This window comes from Ovis aries, chromosome 10 (assembly GCF_016772045.2).
Source record: "Ovis aries strain OAR_USU_Benz2616 breed Rambouillet chromosome 10, ARS-UI_Ramb_v3.0, whole genome shotgun sequence".
Taxonomy (NCBI): Eukaryota; Metazoa; Chordata; class Mammalia; order Artiodactyla; family Bovidae; genus Ovis; species Ovis aries.
Genome location: NC_056063.1, coordinates 21,004,819 through 21,026,037, shown reverse-complemented (window position 1 = coordinate 21,026,037; position 21,219 = coordinate 21,004,819). Strand labels below are relative to the sequence as shown.

The window sequence follows — 21,219 nt, the reverse complement described above, 5'->3', positions numbered from 1 at the left end:
GGTCTTCCCAAATCAGGAATCAAACCCATGGCCCCTGCACTGGCAGGTGGATTCTTTACCACTGAGCCACTGGGGACGCCCTCTATGAGCATTTTATGTGCATGGGGACCTTGCTGAATTTGGTGAGGAAGGTGCTGAGCCGAGCTGGTTCCTCCTGGGAATGTGATCCACTCCCCAGGGCTGGCTGCTCTGTGCTCAGCATCCCCGGGACCCCTAACTCAGCCAATCTGACTTTGCTGTGCTGCTCTGGTTAGTGATCATCTTCTCTGCAAAGCTCTGTGCCTCACGCAGGAGAGCTTGCTCAGCACACGCCCTACCCAAGTATCCGACAGGAGCTTAAGTATGAGTGAGGTAACAGGAGCTGAAGTACGTAACAGGAGCTTAAGCGTGAGTGAAGAGTCGCAGCTTGGGGAGCGGGTAAGGAATGGCCCCAGAAGGCCCATGTGTGCCTGAGAGGTGTCACAGCTGGGTAGCTGTTGAAGAGAGAAACTGATTTTCTCAATCATTTGAGTTTGGCTAACTCAGAGTGAAAGTAAGTTGTGAGATTCTTTGGACAAGAAAGTCCTCAAATAATGGAGGCTGCTTTCAATGGAGAGGCAGTGTTTATTAATTAAGATGCTGAGGGGTTTTCCTGGCTGTCTCCAATGCAGGAGACAATGGGTTCGATCCCTGGTTGGAGAACTAAGGTTCCCACATGCTGCGTGGTGAGGCCAAATTTTTTTTTAAAAAGTAAAAGTAAGGTTACTTATTTATTAAAAAAAAAAAAGACATCTATCTTATTTTCCCCAAGGGCTGATTCCTCTAATAAGTACGTACTACCCTGTAACTTGCATCTTCAGAGTCTTATTCAAGGGGCATGCTCTGGGTGAGGCTGTCTGCAATCTAAATTTGCCTGAAAAAGGAAGCCTCTGCGAACATTGCTCCATGAGAAGCAAAAGGCCAAGACTCCTGTGTGGGGAACTGCCTGGGGACATCTGAACTCTCCACTATTACAGACAGAGTGGGATTAAGTTTGACTTTAAATCAGGAACAGCTGGCAGAGGATGAAAGCTCGGTGGGTTTTGCAGAGGTTGTCGTCACTGTGCTTATTTAACGGAAACCTGTCTGTGCTCTTATTTTCCCTGTATCATGAAGGTTGGAATCCAGATCAACCCTGATTTCTGCTTTAAGGAGAGGTGGCATCCAGTATTTTCCACTGGAGGGGTGCCTGCTGGGTGGGTGGGATTCCAGTTGGCACAGCGCTGGCTGGTGGGCTGCAGGACCCTGGGGTGGAGAGCTGCGGGGCTTCCTCCCCCTGGGTGGGTCCAGGAGATATGGTGGTTTCCTCCAGCTCCACCTGGGGGCAGAGAAGGCAGCTTCTAAAAGCAGGGTCTTGTCTGTCTAATGACAACTCACTTGTGCAAAGGATGCCCTTCATTCTGTGTCCTTCCCCTGGTGAGGACTCTCCTTCCGGTCACTCTTGTCTGCCTGTCTGACTCGACCAGAAGCACTAGAAGCTGAGAATGAAGCGTCACAGATGCCTCATGAAGCTCTTCCCCAGTGGACTTTTCTTTCTTTTTATTTTAACTTACTTTTTTATTGAAGGATAATTGCTTTACAGAATTTTGTTGTTTTCTGTCAAACCTCAACATGAATCAGGGGTATACATATATCCCCTCCCTTTTGAACCTCCCTCCCATCTCGCCCGATCACACCCGTCTAGGTTGATACAGAGCCCCTGTTTGAGTTTCCTGAGCCATCTATTTTACATATGGTGATATAAGTTTTGTTTTTTTGTAATTTATTATTATTTTTTTTGGAGGGTAATTACTTTACAGCATTGTATTGGTTTTGTCATACATTGACATGAATCTGCCACGGGTGTATACGTGTTCCCCATCCTGAACCCCCTCCCACCTCCCTCCCCATCCCATCCCTCAGTATCATCCCACTGCACCAGCCCCAAGGCACACTGTATCATGCATCAAACCTGGACTGGTGATCCATTTCACATATATTATACATGTTTCAATGCCATTCTCCCAAACTATCCCACCCTCGCCCTCTCCCACAGAGTCCAAAAGACTGTTCTATACATCTGTGTCTCTTTTGCTGTCTCGCATACAGGGTTATTGTTACCATCATTCTAAATTCCATATATATGTGTTAGTATATTGTATTGGTCTTTTTCTTTCTGGCTTACTTCACTCTGTATAATCGGCTCCAGTTTCATCCAACTCATTAGAACTGATTCAAATGTACTCTTTTTAATAGCTGAGTAATATTCCATTGTGTATATGTACCATAGTTTTCTTATCCATTCATCTGCTCATGGACATCTAGGTTGCTTCCATGTCCTGGCTATTATAAACAGTGCTGTGATGAACATTGGGGTACACATGTCTCTTTCAATTCTGGTTTCCTCAGTGTGTATGCCTAGCAGTAGGATTGCTGGGTCATATGGCAGTTCTATTTGCAGTTTTTTAAGGAATCTCCACACTGTTCGCCATAGTGGCTGAACTAGTTTGCATTCCCACCAACAGTGTAAGAGGGTTCCCTTTTCTCCGCATCCTCTCCAGCATTTATTGCTTGTAGACTTTTGAATCACAGCCATTCTGACTGGCATGAAATGGTACCTCATTGCGGTTTTGATTTGCATTTCTCTGATAATGAGTGATGTTGAGCATCTTTCATGTGTTTGTTAGCCATCTGTATATCTTCTTTGGAGAAATGTCTGTTTAGTTCTTTGGCCCATTTTTTGATTGGGTCGTTTATTTTTCTGGAATTGAGCTGCAGGAGTTGCTTGTACATTTTTGAGATTAATTCTTTGTCAGTTGTTTCATTTGCTATTATTTTCTCCCATTCTGAAGGCTGTCTTTTCACCTTGCTTATAGTTTCCTTTGCTGTGCAAAAGCTTTTAATTAGGTCCCATGTAAATTTCCATGTTACTCTTTTCATACATCTCACCCTCTCCTCCCCTCTCTGCATGTCCATAAGTCTATTCTCTGTTTCTCTCAGTGGACTTTTTCAAGGTGAAACGAAACCCTGTGCCTTCTGTCCAGGGAAGCCTCCCCACTCCCCTGCACTCCCCAGCCCCCTGCTTTCGGCTCTGAGGGTTGCCCTCTGGAGTCTCCAAGTGACTGCAGCATGGTGCCTGCAGAACAGCTTCCTCTGCTTCTCTATGAGGCAGTGCAGGCTTGCTGACTCACTGGGACCCAGTATTTCCCTCTCTGCTATTTATGGAACTTTCTCTAAGGTACTCAGCATTACATCAATGACTGCCTAAGGCAACCAGCCAGGGAGATCTCTTGTGTCCCTGAAATCACCAAAAAGCTGACATGCAGTAAGTGACCCATGAACTTTGCATGGAACCTGGGCAGTTTGCAATGCAAGAAGTGTAAAGAGGTCTTCTTCAAGGGATCTTGTGTCAGCAGACCCATGGACAGAATCCCTAGGAAGGGAGATTCTGCCCCTGACCCAGTAAGCCTGGGTGGTGTCTCATGGATCCATCACAGTCAGGAAATTCTCTCTCATCCTCAAACATCCTCGTTCTGAGAAAGGTCATTTCCTCTTGTTCTGTCCTTGCCAGGAACACAACCAGTGTGGCACTGTCTGTTATGTAATGAGCCAAAGACCTTTTAACCTAGGGACTCATAAAAGTTAGGGGCAGTCTCAAAAACACTGGGCAGTGGGTTCACATGAGAAATCGGATTTTGGTTCTAAATAAAAACATGATATTTTGCGTCTCCTTTCACTGTCCTCTGGGTAGTTTTCATATATCCACCAAGAGTACTATTCCTGGAAAAGGCTATGTTGTCTTTAAAAATTATTTTAAATTTGATTAAAATTTTTATTGAAATATAATTGACATATAACATTATATTAGTCTCAGGTGTACAACATATTGTTCCATTATTTGTGTATGTTGTGAAATGATCACGATAAGTCTAGTTAATGCACTACCACACACATTTATGTTTTCTTCTCGTAATGATAATTTTAAATCTACTCTCCTAGCAACTTTCAATATACAATACAGTATTGTTAACTAGTTACCAAGCTGTACATGACATCACCAGACTTATTAATTCTATAATTGGAAGTCTGTACCTTTTGATCACGTTCTTGTAACAACCACCAATCTGTATTTATGAGTTAGGTTTTTTTTTTTTAATTCCACATATAAGTGAGATCATGTGGTATTTTGTCTTTCTCTGATTTATTTTGCTTAATGCCCTCAAGGTACAGCATATTGTCACAAATAAACAGGATTTTATTCATTTTTTTATGACTGAATAATGCTCTGTATGTGTGAAGCCAAATTCAGACTTAAATTGAAGAAAGTAGGGAAAACCACTAGACAATTCAGGTATGACCTAAATCAAATCCCTAATGATTTGAAGTGAGAAATAGATTTAAGGGACTAGATCTGATAGAGTGTCTGATGTACTATGGATGGAGGTTCATAACATTGTACAGGAGACAGGGATCAAGACCATCCCCATGGAAAAGAAATGCAAAAAAGTAAAATGGCTCTCTGAGGAGGCCTTACAAATAGCTGTGAAAAGAAGAGAAGTGAAAAGCAAAGGAGAAAAGGAAAGATATAAGCATCTGAATGCAGAGTTCCAAAGAATAGCAAGGAGAGATAAGAAAGCTTTCCTCAGTGATCAGTGCAAAGAAATAGAGGAAAACAACAGAATGGGAAAGACTAGAGATCTCTTCAAGAAAATTAGAGATAACAAGGGAACATTTCATGCAAAGATGGACTCAATAAAGGGCAGAAATAGTAACGACTGAACAGAAGCAGAAGATATTAAGAAGAGGTGGCAAGAATACACTGAAGAACTGTACAGAAAAGATCTTCATGACCCAGATAATCACGATGGTGTGATCACTCACCTAGAGCCAGACATCCTGGAATGTGAAGTCAAGTGGGCCTTAGGAAGCATCACTAGGAACAAAGCTAGTGGAGGTGATGGAATTCCAGTTGAGCTATTTCAAATCCTTAAAGATGATGCTGTGAAAGTGCTGCACTCAATATGCCAGCAAATTTGGAAAACTCAGCAGTGGCCACACGACTGGAAAAGGTCAGTTTTCATTCTAAACCCTAAGAAAGGCAATGCCAAAGAATGCTCAAACTACCACACAATTGCACTCATCTCACACGCTAGTAAAGTAATGCTCAAAATTCTCTAAGCCAGGCTTCAGCAATACGTGAACCGTGAACTTCCAGATGTTCAAGCTGGATTTAGAAAAGGCAGAGGAACCAGAGATCAAATTGCTAACATCCGCTGGATCATCAAAAAAAGCAAGAGAGTTCCAGAAAAACATCTACTTCTGCTTTATTGACTATGCCAAAGCCTTTAACTGTGTGGATCACAATAAACTGTGGAAAATTCTAAAAGATGGGAATACCAGACCACCTGACCTGCCTCTTGAGAAATCTGTATGCAGGTCAGGAAGCAACAGTTAGAACTGGACATGGAACAACAGACTGGTTCCAGATAGGAAAAGGAGTACGTCAAGGCTGTATATTGTCATCCTGCTTATGTAACTTATATGCAGAGTATATCATGAGAAACGCTGGGCTGGAAGAAGCACAAGCTGGAATCAAGATTGCCGGGAGAAATATCAATAACCTCAGATATGCAGATGATACCACCCTTATGGCAGAAAGTGAAGAAGAACTAAAGAACCTCTTGATGAAAGTGAAAGAGGATAGTGAAAAAGTTGGCTTAAAGCTAAACATTTAGAAAACAAAGATCATGGCATCTGGTCCCGTCACTTCATGGCAAATAGATGGAGAAATAGTGGCAGACTTTATTTTTGGGGGCTCCAGAATCACTGCAGACGGTGATTGCAGCCATGAAATTAAAAGACGCTTACTCCTTGGAAGGAAAGTTATGACCAACCTAGACAGCATATTAAAAAGCAGAGACATTACTTTGTCAACAAACGTCCATCTAGTCAAGGCTATGGTTTTTCCAGTGGTCATGTATGGATGTGAGAGTTGGACTACAAAGAAAGCTGAGCACTGAAGAATTGATGCTTTTGAACTGTGGTGTTGGAGAAGACTCTTGAGAGTCCCTTGGACTGCAAGGAGATCCAACCAGTTCATGCTAAAGGAGATCAGTCCTGGGTGTTCATTGGAAGGACTGATGTTGAAGCTGAAACTCCAAAACTTTGACCACCTGATGCAAAGAACTGACTCATTGGAAAAGACCCTGTTGCTGGGAAAGATTGAAGGTGGAAGGAGAAGGGGACGACAGAGGATGAGATGGCTGAATGACATCACTGACTCAATGGACATGAGTCTGAGTAAACTCTGGGAGTTGGGGATGGACAGGGAGGCCTGGTGTGCTGCAGTCCATGGGGTCACACACAGTTGTAGAAGACTGAGCGATTGAACTGAACTGATAGATACACACAGCACATTTTCTCCATTCATCCACTGATGGACAGGTAGGTTGCTTCCATGGGTAGACTATTGTAAATAATGCTTTTTTCAACCTGTGTGTGCATGTGCTCAGCCATATCTGACTCTTTGAGACCCCATGGACTGTAGCCCCCCGGGTTCTTCTGTCCATGGAATTTTCCAGGTAAGAATCCTGCAGTGGGTTGCCATTTCCTATTTCAGAGTATCTTCTTGACCCAGAGTATCTTCTTGACCCAGGGATCACCATCTGCATTGGTAGGTGAAGTCTTAACCATTAGAAGGGCAGTGCGTGTGTGCTCAGGAAAGTCCCCAAATATTTTTTCACGTTAGTGTTTTCCTTCCATTCAGATAAACACACAGAATTAAAACTGCTGGATTGTATGGGAGTTCTGTTTGTATTTTCTGAGGATCCTCCATGCCATTTTCCATAGTGACCACACCAATTTACATTCCCACCAACAGCGCACGGGCTTCCCTGGTGGCTCAGATGGTAAAGAATCCACCTACAATGCGGGAGACCTGGATTCAGTTCCTGGGTGGGGAAGATCCCCTGGAGGAGGGCATGGCAACCCACTCCAGTATTCTTGCCTGGAGAATCCCATAGACAGAGGAGCCTGGCGGGCTGCAGTCCATGGGGTCGCAAAGAGTCGGACGCGACTGAGCGACCGCACAGCACACACAGAGTGCACGAGAGTTCCCTCCCCTCCACTTAGTATTTCCTGTGTTTGCCAACAGCCATACTAATAGTTAGGAGGCGGTCTCACTTTCTGGTTTAGACTTGCATTTCCCTGATTATTGGTGATGTCGAACATCCTTTCATACTTGTTTGGCCATCTGTATGTATTCCATGGAAAAACATCTTTCGGACTTTCAGCCCAATGTTTAATTGAACTGTTTGCTTTTTTACTATTGAGTTGCATGAATTCTTTAGAGTTTTTTTAAAGATATTAACTCCTTATGAGATATATGATTTGCAAATATTTTCTTCCATTTGGAAAGTGACCTTTTCATTTTGTTGATGGTTCCTTTGCTGTACAGAAGATTTTTAGCTTGATGTAGCCCCATTTGTTAATTTTTTGCTTTTGTTGCCTTTCATTTTGGTGTCAAATGCAAATTGTCATCACCAAGATCACTCTGAAGGAGCTTACTGCCTACGTTTACTTCTAGGAGTTTTGTGGTTTCAGGTCTTAGGTTCAATTCTTTTATCCATTTTGAGTTCATTTTTGTGTATGGTGGAAGACAGTTCAGTTAAATTATTTTGCAAGTGGCTGTCCAATTTTTCCCAGAATCTTTTATTGAAGAGACTGTCCTTTCCCCATTGTACATTATTGGGTCCTTTGTCATGAATTAATTGACCATATGTGCATGGGTTTATTTCTGGGATTGCTATGCTACTCCAATGATCAATATGTCTGTTTTTATGCCAATATCATACTGTTTTGATTTGCGTAGTTTTGTAGTGATAGTTTGAAATCAGGAGGCATGATGTCTCCAGCTTTGTTCTTATTTATCAAGATTGCCTTGGCTATTCGAGGTCTTTCATGGTGCCATACAAATTTTAGGATTGTTTATTCTATTTCTGTGAAAAACACCATTGAGATTTTGATAGGATTACATTGATTCTGAGGATTACTTTGGGTAGTATGGACTTTTTTTTAAAAAAATATTGATTCTTCCAGTTTAGTTCAGTTCAGTCACTCAGTCGTGTCCGACTCTTTGTGACCCCATGAATCGCAGCACGCCAGGCCTCCCTGTCCATCACCAACTCCCGGAGTTCACTCAGACTCACGTCCATTGAGTCAGTGATGCCATCCAGCCATCTCATCCTTGGTCATCCCCTTCAACTCCTGCCCCCAATCCCTCCCAGCATCAGAGTCTTTTCCAATGAGTCAACTCTTCGCATGAGGTGGCCAAAGTACTGGAGTTTCAGCTTTAGCATTACTCCTTCCAAAGAACACCCAGGACTGATCTCCTTCAGAATGGACTGGTTGGATCTCCTTGCAGTCCAAGGGACTCTTAAGAGTCTTCTCCAACACCACAGTTCAAAAGCATCAATTCTTCGGTGCTCAGCTTTCTTCACAGTCCAACTCTCACATCCATACATGACTACTGGAAAAACTGAGTATGCGATATCTTTCCACTCATTTGTGTCTTTAATTTCCTTCATCAATGTATTATAGTTTCCTCTTTTGTTTTTCTTTTTTCTTTAATTTTTATTTTATACTGAAGTAGAGTTGATTTACAATGTTGTGTTAGTTTAAGGTGTACAGCAAAGTGATTCAGTTATACATATATTCATTCTTTTTCAGATTCTGTTCCCACATAGGTTATTACAGAATATTAAGTAGAGTTCCCTGTACTATTCAACAGGTTCTTGCTGGTTATCTATTTTATATTAATATATAGTAGTGTGTATATGTTAATCCCAAACTCCTATTTTATTTTTCCTTCCAACGTCCTCCTACTGACCCCCCCACGCCCCCTCCCCCGCAATCATGAGGCTGCTTTCCAAGTCTGTGTGTCTGTTTCTGTATTATAAATAGTTTCATTTGTATCTTTTTGTTTTTTAGATTCCATATGTCAGTGGTATCATACGATATTTGTCTTTCTCTGACTTCATTTAGTATTATGCTCCACATGGAATTATGTCATTTTTTTCTTACAGCTGAGTAATATTCCATTGTATGTGTGTACCATAACTTCTTTTTTCCCCCAATTGTTTATTAACTGACCATATTACAAAAATGATCCTGGTAGATACCCTAGTTCATCCTTCTAATAAGCCTGCTGGTCTGGTCTTCCCTGTTGCCAGCATCTCCACCTTCTACAAAATGGATGGTCTTTTTCTTCATTCCACCTTGTGGAGAAGACAATTTAAAGGGCCACAGGAAGTTGTTTGCTTCTTTGAAAAGTTTTCCAACAGTATAGATCTCATGAATCAGATCCTCCATGCAGATGATGTCATATTTCCCAAGAGATCGAGCAATCAATGTGCTATCTTTCAGGGCAATTTGCTTCCTGTTGATTTTGCCATAACCACGCTTATAGATCAATTCATTTATGGACTTCAGATTTGGGGACCCTGAGAAGGAAATGGCAACCCACTCCAGTATTCTTGCCTGGAAAATCCCATGGATGGAGAAGCCCAGTAGGCTACAGTCCATGGGGTCGCAAAGAGTCAGACATGACTGAGCGACTTCACTTCACTTCACTTCATGCAATGTATGGCTCCACAATTCTCAGCATGTTAACTGAAGCCTTTTTGAGCTTCACGAAGGTCCCATTGAAGATCTGCTGGAGATGAAGGAACTGTATCACTTTTCGAACCTCTGGGCTCACACCTTTGATACCTTTGATCCTGATGACAAATGCCAATTTAGGTTCTGCAGGTACATAAAAGTTGCTGGCTTTTTGTGCCATCCTAGCCATTCAAATTTCAGTTCTGTACACCTGCCTGTATTCCTTGTGGTAATGCTTAACTTTTTCATAGATAAGCTTCCTCCTTCCCTTTTGAAGCATCTGTTGGGCAAACTTCTTTCTCAGGCACTTGATCTTAAGCTCTGCGAAATTCTTTCACTTTTTCTTAAGAGTTTCTGGCACAGCAGGAACCTTCTTTTTCTCTTCTGCACCCTTCATGGTTCCAGCCAGGGAAGAGGCTACCATAACTTCTTTAGTCATCTGTTGATGGACATTTAGGTGGCTTCAATGTCTTGGATATTGTAAATAGTGTTGCAATGAACATTAGGGCATACGTATCTTTTTGAACTATGGTATTCTCTGGGTATATGCTCAAGAGTGGGTTTGCTGGATCAAATTTCAGTTTTTTTAAGGAAACTCTATACTTTTCTATAATGGTTGTACCAACTTATTAATATATACTCACTAACAATGTAGAAGGGTTTCCTTTTCTCCCCACTTTCTCCAGCATTTATTGTTTGTAGACATTTTGATGATGGCTATTCTGACCAGTGTCAAGTGATACCTCGTTGTAGTTCTGACTTGCATTTCTCTAATAATTAGTGATGTTGAGCATCTTTTCATGTGCTCTTTGGCCATCTGTATGTCTTCTTTGGAAACATGTCTATTTAGACCTTCTGCCCATTTTTTTGTATTTTGGCATTGAGTTGCATGTGCTCCCTCTATATTTCTGAAGATTAATCTCTTGTTGGTTGCTTCATTTGCAGATATTTTTTCCCATTCTAAGGGTTGTCTTTTCATTTATGTTTATGGTTTCCTTTTTTGTGCAAGGTTTTTATGTTTAATTAGGTCCCATTTGTTTATGTTTGTTTTTATTTTCATTATTCTAGGAGGTGGATCAAAAAAGATCTTGCTGCAATTTATGTCAAAGAGCATTCTGCCTATGCTTTCCTCAAAGAGTTTAATAGTACCTGGCCTTACATTTAGGTCTTTAATCCATTCTGAGTTGAGTTTTGTGTGTGGTATTAGGGAGTGTTCTAATTTAATTCTTTTACATATAGTGGTCCAGTTTTTCCAGCAACACTTATTGAAGAGACTATTTTTCCTCCACTGTATAGTCTTCCCTTTTCTCATAGCTGGAGGCATGGGTTTATTTATACACTTTCTATCCTGTCCCATTGATCTATATTTCTGTTTTTGTGCCAGTACAAACCCATACTGGATTATCATGAGTGAGTGAAGTAGCTCAGTCATGTCCAACTCTTTTGCAACCCCATGGACTGTAGCCTATCAGGCTCCTCCGTCCATGGGATTTTCCAGGCAAGAGTGCTGGAGTGGATTGCCATTTCCTTCTCCAGGGGATCTTCCCGACCCAAGAATCGAACCCAGGTCTCCTGCATTGCAGGCAGATGCTTTACCGTCTTATCGTAGCTTTGTAATATAGGAAGTCAGGGAGCCTGGTTCCTCCAGTTCCTTTTTCTTTCTCAAGATAGCTTAGGCTATTCAGGGTCATTTGTGTTTCCATTTGTTGTTGCTGTTCAGTCGCTCAGCTGTGTCAACTCTTTGTGACCCCATGGACTGTAGCACGCCAGGCTTCCCTGTCCTTCACTATCTCCCAGAGTTTGTTCAAACATATGTCCATTGAGTTGATGATGCCATCCAACCATCTCATCCTTTGTTGCTCCCTTCTCCTCGTGCCTTCCATCTTTCCCAGCATCTGGGTCTTTTCCAATGAGCTGAAGTATTAGAGCTTCTTCAGCTTGTGTTTCCATACATATTGTAATTTTTTTTGTCCCAATTCTATGAAAAATGCCATTGGTAATTTGACAGAATTTGCATCAGATCTCTAGATTGCTTTGGGTAGTATAGCCATTTTCACTATATTGATTCTTTCAATCCAAGAACATGGGAATCTCTCCATTTATTTGTTTCACCTTCGATTTCTTTCATACAATCTTATAGTTCTCTGAATGCAGGTCTCTTGCCTCCTTGAAAGTGAATGTGTTAGTGGCTCAACTGTGTCTTTTTGTGACCCCATAGACTAGCCTGCCAGGCTCCTCTGTCCATGGGACTCTCTAGGCAAGAATACTGGAGTGGTTGCCATTTCCTTCTCCAGGGAATCTTCCTGACCCAGGGAGGTTTATTCCTAGATATTTAATTCTTTTTGTTGCAATGGTAAATGGGATTGTTTCCTTAATTGCTCTTTCCGATCTTTTGCTGTTAGCGTATAGGAATGTTAAGAGATTTCTGTCAATTAATTTTTAATCCTTCAGCTTTACTAAATTCAGTGATGAGCTCTAGTCTTTTTCAGGGCTTTCCTAGAGGCTCAGATGATAAAGAAACTGCCAAAAATGTAAGAGACCCAGGGTCAATCCCTGGATTGGAAAGATCCCCTAGAGAAGGGAGTGGCTACCCACTCCATTGCTAATTTGGAGTGGGTAGACTCCAGTGGCTACTCACTCCAGTATTCTTGCCTGGAGAATTCCCTGGACAGAGGAGCCTTCTGAGTGGTTTTTCTGTTGGCATTTTTATGGTTTTCTATGTATAGTATCATGTCATCTGTAAACAGCGACAGCTTTACTTCTTTACCAATACAGAGTTCTTTTCTTTCTTTTCTTCTCTGATTGCCATGGCTATGATTCCAAAAACTATGTTGAATAACTGTGGTGAGAGTGAACATCCTTGTCTTGTTCCTGATTTTAGAGAAAACGCTTCCAGATATTCACCTTGAGAATAATGTTTGTTATGAGTTTGTTGTATATTCCCTGTTGCTGCTGCCAAGTCGCTTCAGTCATGTCCGACTCTGTGTGACCCCATAGACCGCAGCCCACCAGGCTCCGCCGTCCCTGAGATTCTCCAGGCAAGAACACTGGAGTGGGTTGCCATTTCCTTCTCCAATGCATGAAAGTGAAAAGTGAAAGTGAAGTCACTCAGTTGTGCCTGACTTTTAGCGACCAAATGGACTGCAGCCTACCAGGCTCCTCAGTCCATGGGATTTTCCAGGCAAGAGTACTGGAGTGGGTTGCCATTGTTCCCTCTAAGCCCACTTTCTGAAGAATTTTTAAAATCATAAATGGGTGTTGAATTTTGTCAAAAGCTTTTTATGAATCTAATGAGATGATCGTGTGGTGTTTATTCTTCAATTTGTAATGTGGTGTGTCACATTAACTGATTTTGCATATATTGATTTCTTTCATCCCTGGGATAAATCCCACTTGATCATGGTGCATGATCCTTTTAATGTGTTTCTGGATTCTACTTACTATTATTTTGTTAAAGATTTTTGTGTCTATAATCATTATAATATTTGTCTATAATTTTCTTTTATGGTTGTATCTCTATCTGCTTTTGGTATCAGGATGATGGTGGCCTCGTAGAATGAGCTTGGGAGTATTCCTCCCTCTGCAGTTTCTTGGAAGAGTTTCAGAAAGGTAGGTGTTAGCTCATCTCTAAATGTTTGATAGGATTCACCTGTGAAGCCATCTGGTTCTGGACTTGTATTTGTTGGAAGAAATTTTTAAAATCACAGTTTCAGTACTTGTGATTGGTATTCACATTTTCTATTTCTTTCTGGTGGTCCCCCTGTCCTGCCTGTCACAAACCTGTTGCTGAGCCCTCCGCTGAGCCCCTGAAGCTCCCCTTCTGTCCCAGATTATCTCCCTGCCTGGGATGGCGCTTCCCCAGATGCAAGACCCTCGCCTCACCTTCAGCTCCCTACCAAGAGTTCAGGTCCTGTCCTGCTTTCTTTCCTCCTCCTTTTCCCTTCTTCCTTCTTTTGTCTTATCTGGTTACAAGGGGATCTCTCTTGTCCTTTTAGATGTCTCAGGTCCTCTGCTAGCATTCAGCAGATGGTCCACTAGAACTGTTGCAGGGAGAGATGAACTCTACATCCTCCTCCTTCCTTGCCTCCCCCTCTCTTTTCTTTTGCCTTGCCTGGTTATGTGGAGGTTATCTTGGCCTTCCAGAAGTCTGAGGTTTTCTACCAGTGTTCAGTAGATGTTCTGTGTGAATCATTCCACTTGTAGATGTGTTTTTCATGAATTTGTGGGAAGAGATAAGCTCCATGTCCTACTTCTCCATCATGTTGAATCCTCCCTCCAAAGTCTTACAGTTTTCAATGTACACATGTCATTGGCCTTCTTGTATAAATTTACTCCTAATTATTTTATACTTTTGATGCAGTTGTCAACTGTGTGTTTTTTAAATTTCTTTGTCTGATAGTTTGCTATTAGTGTGTAGAAACACAACAGATTTTTAATACTTTTGTATCCTGCAACTTTACTGAAGTTTTTAGTTCAAATAGTTTTCTAGCACAGGGTTTTGGATTTTTCTCTATAAAACAGCATTTCATCTGCAAGTAGTGACAGGTTTTACTTCCTTTTCATAAAAACATAACATGATTATATTTTAATAAAACACCATAGTAAATTGATGGCAACAAAATATGGTAGTTCATTGACATTGCATGACAAACGTTAATATCCTTTGGCCATAAATGAGTTCCTGGAATACTTACTTCTAATTTGGATGGCTTTTATACCTTTTTCTTGCCCAATTGCCCTGTCTAGAACTTGCAATACTACATTGAGTAAAAGTGATGAAAGTTGGAATCCTTATTTTGTTTCTAATCACAGAGGTAAAGCTTTCAGCTTTTCACCACTGAGTGTGATGTTAGCTGTTGGTTTGTCATACGTGGCTTTTTTATGTTGAGATATGTTCCCTGTATACCCAATATGTTGAAAGTTTTCCATAAATGTTGAATTTTGTCAAATGCTTTTTCTGCATCTATTGATTATGGTTTTATCTTTCATCCTGATAATGTATCACACTGATTGATCTGCAGATGTTAAACCACTCTTGCACCTCTGGAATAAATCCCACTTGAATATGTTGTACAATTCTTTTAATGTATTGTTGAATTATAGTTTGCTAATATTGTTGAATTATAGTTTGCTAATATTATTAGTTTGCTAATATTTTTATGGAGGATTTTTGCATCTCTGTGCATCAGGGATATTGACCTGTAATTTTCTTATGGTTTCTTATCTAGATGATTGGTGTCAGGGTAATGCTGGCCTTATAAAATGGTTTTGGAAGAATCCCCTCCCCTCTTTTTTGGGGCAAGAGCTTGGGAAGGACTGGTATTAATTTTTTCTTTAAATCTTTTATAGAATTCACCAGGGAAGCCATCTGACCCTGGACTTTTTGTTTGGAGGTTTTTGGTTACCAATTCAATCTCCTTACTAGTAATCAGCCACAGATTTTGTCTTGTGATTCAGCCTTGGTAGATTGAATGTGCCTTGGAATATATCCATTTCTTCTAGGCTATTGAATCTGTTGGCATCTAATTGTTCATAGTTCTGTTTCATGAGGCTTTGTGTTTCTGTGTTATCCATTTTAACCGTTCTTCTTTCATTTCTGATTTGAGTCCTATCCTTTTCTTAGTGAGTCTGGCAAAGGTTTGTCAATTTTGTTCTCTTTTCAGTGAACTGGCTCTTAGATTTACTGATCTTTTATATTTTTGTCTTTTAATTTATATCCACTGTGATCTTTACCATCTTCTTTCCATTGAGTTTGAGCTTCTTTGTTCTTCTACTAACTACTTGATGTATAAAGATAGGTTTGTTGTTTTTTTTTTTTTTAAGATCTTTTTTGTTAGGACTTCTTTTGCTATATCCCATAAGTCTGGCATGTTGTATTTCCATTTTTATTTATAACTGTGGAAAATTCTGTGGAAAGAGATGGGAATACCAGACCACCTGACCTGCCTCTTGAGAAACCTATATGCAGGTCTGGAGGCAACAGTTAGAACTGGACATGGAACGACAGACTGATTCTTGATTCTAGCTTGTGCTTCTTCCAGCCCAGCATTTCTTATGATGTACTCTGCATAGAAGTTAAATAAGCAGGGTGACAATATACAGCCTTGAAGAAGCACAAGCTGGAATCAAGATTGCCGGGAGAAATATCAATAACCTCAGATATACAGATGACACCACCCTTATGGCAGAAAGTGAAGAGGAACTAAAAAGCCTCTTGATGAAAGTGAAAGAGGAGAGTGAAAAACTTGGCTTAAAGCTCAACGTTCAACTAAGCTCAACTAAGATCATGGCATCTGGTCCCATCACTTCATGGGAAATAGATGGGGAAACAGTGTCAGACTTTAATTTTTTTGGGCTCCAAAATCACTGCAGATGGTGACTGCAGTCATGAAATTAAAAGACGCTTACTCCGTGGAAGGAAAGTTATGACCAACCTAGATAGCATATTCAAAAGCAGAGGCATTGCCAACAATGTTCCGTCTAGTCAAGGCTATGGTTTTCCAGTGATCATGTATGGATGTGAGAGTTGGACTGTGAAGAAAGCTGAGCGCCGAAGAATTGATGGTTTTGAGCTGTGGTGTTGGAGAAGACTCTTGAGAGTCCCTTGAACTGTAAGGAGATCCAACCAGTCCATTCTGAGGGAGATCAGTCCTGGGTGTTCTTTGGAAGGAATGATGCTAAAGCTGAAATTCCAATACTTTGGCCACCTCATGCGAAGAGTTGACTCTTTGGAAAAGACTTTGATGCTGGGAGGGATTGTGGGCAGGAGGAGAAGGGGACGACCGAGGATGAGATGGCATCACGGACTTGATGGATGTGAGTCTGAGTGAACTCTGGGAGTTGGTGATGGACAGGGAGGCCTGGCATGCTGCAATTCATGGGGTTGCAGAGTCGGACACGATTGAGCAACTGAACTGAAAGCATTTATTTCTCTTTTGCTTACTTCTTTGACCCATTGGTTGTTCAGCAGCATGTTGCTTAGTCTTACATACTTGTGAATTTTCTGGTTTTCTTATAATTAATTTCTAGGTTCATAATATTGTGGATGGAAAAGATACATTTTAAATCATCTTAAATTTACATAGACCTTTTTTTGACCTAACATATGCACTCCAGTACTCTTGCCTGGAAACTCCATGGATGGAGGAGCCTGCTAGGCTGCAGTCCATGGGGTTGCTAAGAGTTGGACTCGACTGAGCGGCTTCACTTTCACTTTTCACTTTCATGCACTGGAAAAGGAAATGGCAACCCACTCCAGTGTTCTTGCCTGGAGAATCCCAGGGACGGCAGAGCCCAATGGGCTGCCATCTGTGGAGTTGCACAGAGTCGGACATGACTGAAGCAACTTAGCAGCAGCAGCAGTAGCATGATCTATCTTGGAGAATAATTCCATGTGTACTTGAGAAGAATGTGTATTCTGTTTTCTGTCTGATCTATCCATTGATGAATGTGGAGTACTAAAGTCCCCTATTAATACTGTAATGTTATTTCTTTACGTTTGTTAATATTTGCTTTATATATTTAGGTGCTCCTATGTTGGGTTGTGGGCTTCCCTGCTGGCTCAGTGGTAAAGATCCAGCCTGCCAACATAGGGGATGCGAGTTCGATCCCTGGATCATGAAGATCCCCTGGAGAAGGAACTGGATACCTACTCCAGTATTCTTGCCTGGGAACTCCCATGGACAGAGGAGCCTGGTGGGCTACAGTCCATCCCAGTCAGACATGACTTAGTGACTAAACAATGTTGGGTTGCATAGCTCGTCTCAAATGTTGTATCCTTTTGTAGTCCCTTTATCATTATAAAATAACCTTGTCTCTAATTAGTCTATCTTTTACCATTCCTACACTTTCAGTCCGTGTGTATCCTTACACCTGAAGTAAGTATCTTATAGGCAACATATAGACGTACCTTGTGTTTTTATATCTATTCAGCTACTCTCTTGATTAGAGCATTCAGTCCATTTAGTCTTATTGTCATTCTGTTCATTGTTTTCTGGCTGTTTTGTAATTTCTCTTCTTTTCTTGCTCCTCCTTTGAAATTTGATGACATCTTGCATTAGCATGCTTAGATTTTCTTCTCTTTATATTTTGTGTGTTTTTTTTTTAATGGGTTTTTGCTTTAAGGTACCATGAGGCTTACAACTTATAAGTCTGTTTTAAATTGCTAAGTTTGAAAGCATTCTGAAGTTCTTGTTGTCCAGTTGCTTCAGTCGTGTCTGACTGCATTACCCAATGGACTGCCTCCAGCCAGGCTCCTCTGTCCATGGGATTCTCCAGGCAAGAATACTGGAATGGGTTGCCGTGCCCTCCTCCAGGGGATCTTCCCAACCCAGGGATTGAACCTGCGTCTCTTACATCTCCCGCATTGGCAGGCAGGTTCTCTACCACCAGCCCCTTGCTAAACCCCTCTAGTGTATTTTTCTCTGAAATTATTATATTTTTCAACTCTGTGACTTTTATTGCCACTTTCTTATATTTTCTTTCTTTTGTTGCAGGTCTCACTTTGTGCATCCCGTGTTCTGAACTCATGAGCGTCTTTATGACCATTGTTTTGAACCCATCATGAGGTAAATAACTTATCTCTGTATCATTAAGTTCTTTTTCTGAGATTTTTATCTTCTTCCATTTGCAGCATATTCTTCTGTTTATTTTCTTTGACTTTCTGTGTTGGTGTGTGTAGGCACTAGAGAAAACAGCCACTGCTCCTAGTCTGAAGTAGCAACCTCATGTAAAAGATAAAATTATTGTTCAACCCTGCCCTAGTTGGTTGTGTTTGTTTACGGAGCCTATTTTATTCTTAGTGGTTCCAAGAAGGGAGGGTGTTCCTAGACCTGTCAGTGTCCCAGAGGGGATAATCTGTCTGCTCCCTCTGTACTGAGCTCTGGGGTGATAACTAGTTAAGTCCTTATTGACCAGGGGTTTTTTTGCAGAAGCTAAGGCCTGTGGCCAGCAATTTTTATTTTTGCCTCTTTAAAACTAATTCTGTTACTTAACTAACACTTCGGGGGTTATTACATTCACTAGTTACACCTGACATACCTGTAAATCCTTCTAATTTTTGTGAACTGTGCTCTTCAACGCACTCTTTTGTAGAAGCAAAGGAGTATTCTCCAGCATGGTGAGTTTCATTTTCACTTTTCATATCAGTATCAGTCACTAAGGTTTTTTCACCTTTTTGTTGGTCTAATATTCAGACAGTTAGAACTATATTCTGTAGAATTACCATCTTCTAGCATACTAGTATATATGTTCCTCAGAAATTAGAGAAGGTATCTGCATGAAACTCACTGATAAATTCATGTTTATAATATACACATGGTTGGAACAAAGACCTAACAGAGCAAAATGTGAATAACACAGCAGTCACAAGTTGTAAATGAACTGGACCCTTGATGATGTCACATGGTGACATTAATTGTATCACCCTCTGAAAATGTATTGCACATCTCCATTTGATAATGTTTGGGTAACAAAGATGTATTAATGTGTGTCAATAATGTGTTAGGAACTATTTCTTTGCTACTGTGCCACTGAGCCTGTGAACATAAGCCTCACTGGCCACAAGAGCCAGGCTATCAGAGGATGTATCCTCAGGGTGGTAGCCACAAAAGCTGGGTCACCAGATATTTATAAGAGCTCCTTTCTCAGAGACTGTGGCGATTTGGAGCTGGGAAGACAGAAAGCATGAAGATGACAGTTGCCAGCTTCCCGGGTCTTTGCAGAGGACTGCAGTCATCCTCTGTGTGTGTGTGAGTGAGAGAGAAGCCTGGCTCACAGGCCATAGCTATGAAGGTAAGTTAAGAGGCTTCCTGTATAGGAGGATTGGGGCTTTTGATTCTCTTGCTTCTCTGCTGTTGCCTGGGGTTAGATAGTTAAGACGTCTTGACTTGTGACAGTCCTGTGGGACCTGTGAGTGTAAGCTCTGCTGTCCACCAGAGCTAGGCAACCAAGGGATTCCTCTGGGTGGCAACTGCAAAAAGCAGGGCATAAGATGAGTGCTCAAGCTCTTTCTAGGAGATGCCAGTGACTTGGCATGAAAGATAGCACCTTCCCGCCTCTGTTTTGGAGAGTAAGCCCCTGCACATGTGTTAAATTAGATGCCTGCCTCTTGGGCTGAAGCTTTAAGATAAACAAATTGACCTGTTGCACAGAAAGCCTTGGTATGTTTTAGTTGGCTGCCTCTGCTCTGGGCCCTAGAATGGGTGATTCTGCCTCAGCCCTTTAAGAATTCTATCACCTTCTGGGTTTCTTGGACACAAGTCCCAGTGGCTTTCAAAGCTAGAGGTTCTCAGAGTTAGGGATAACTTGTCTCTCAGGTGGGAGCCAGGAGAAGGAAATGGCAACCCACTCCAGTGTTCTTGCCTGGAGAACCCCATGGACAAAGGAGCCTGGTAGGCTACAGTCCATGGGGTTGCAGAGTTGGACACAACTGAGCGACTTCACTTTCAGGTGGGGGCCTTAAAAGCTGAGCTTCAAACCCTTTGCTCCTCGGGGACAGGCTGGGAGCTGTAAGAGCCCCTCTGATTGTGGGTCCTGGGGATACTATGTCTCAGCCTCTCCTACCTACTTTGCAGGAATTGCTCTGCTAGTTTTAGAAGAGGTTGTTCCACCTGTAGCTGGAGGTTTGCTGTGTCCATGGCAGGAGGGGAGTTGAGGCTCCTCCTGTGTCACCATCTTGAACCAGAACCCTGGGTTGTCTTTTTTGAATGGTTAGTAGAAAGAGAAGGGGAGGACTCAGGCAAGATTCACTCTCAAAGTAATCTGTGTAGGTTAGTCGCTCAGTCGTGTCTGACTTCTTGCAACCCCATGGACTGTAGCCCTCCAGGCTCCTCTGTCCATGAGGGTGCCCAAGCAGGAATACTGGAGACTTTTGCCATTTCCTTCTCCAGGGGGTCTTCCTGACCTAGGGATCGAACCTGGGACTCTGGCACTGCAGGCAGACTCTTTACCAACCGAGCCACCAGGGAAGCCTAATCTGTGTACATTTTGTCAAATCAGTGACATTTCTAGGTTGAAAGTTTGAAAATGTTCAGAGATTCTAGACCATATAGGGGAGAAGGCAATGGCACCCCACTCCAGTACTCTTGCCTGGAAAATCCCATGGACAGAGGAGCCTGGAAGGTTGCAGTCCATGGGGTCGCTGAGGGTCGGACACGACTGAGCGACTTCACTTTCACTTTCACGCATTGGAAAAGGAAATGGCAACCCACTCCAGTGTTCTTGCCTGGAGAATCCATGGGACAGGGGAGCCTGGTGGGCTGCCGTCTATGGGGTCGCACAGAGTTGGACACGACTGAAGCGACTCAGCAGCAGCAGGCCATATATGATGGCGGTTTAACCAAATCTTTGTTGGACAGTTACTTGTCTGTTTTTATCCTCTTTGTTATTATGGAACTGTAAGGTTTTCAGACTGTCAGGGCAACATACTAATTCTTTTCTTTCTAAAATGAAAGACAAGATAACGTATATCATTTTACCAAACTGGCAAAATGGCAGCAAAGTGATAGCTATCCACCTGGACAGGCTTCCTGCCAATGGTACATAGCCTTCCCAGCTTCACCCCAC

General features: G+C 41.8%; 1 protein-coding gene, 1 long non-coding RNA gene and 1 pseudogene across 2 annotated transcripts in view; 1 reads left to right on the top strand and 2 right to left on the bottom strand.

Annotated features, from left to right (window-relative positions):
• Window positions 1–21,219, bottom strand: part of FAM124A (family with sequence similarity 124 member A) — a 119,618-nt gene that overhangs the window by 10,069 nt on the left and 88,330 nt on the right. The gene's annotated exons all lie outside the window — the stretch shown is intronic.
• On the bottom strand, window positions 1,764–20,838 carry LOC101119651 (large ribosomal subunit protein uL30-like; annotated as a pseudogene).
• LOC132657290 (uncharacterized) overlaps window positions 19,196–21,219 on the top strand; it is a 12,704-nt gene continuing 10,680 nt past the window's right edge. The window contains exon 1 of the long non-coding RNA XR_009595205.1: window positions 19,196–19,446. This is a non-coding gene — a long non-coding RNA (uncharacterized LOC132657290). The remainder of the gene's footprint in view (window positions 19,447–21,219) is intronic.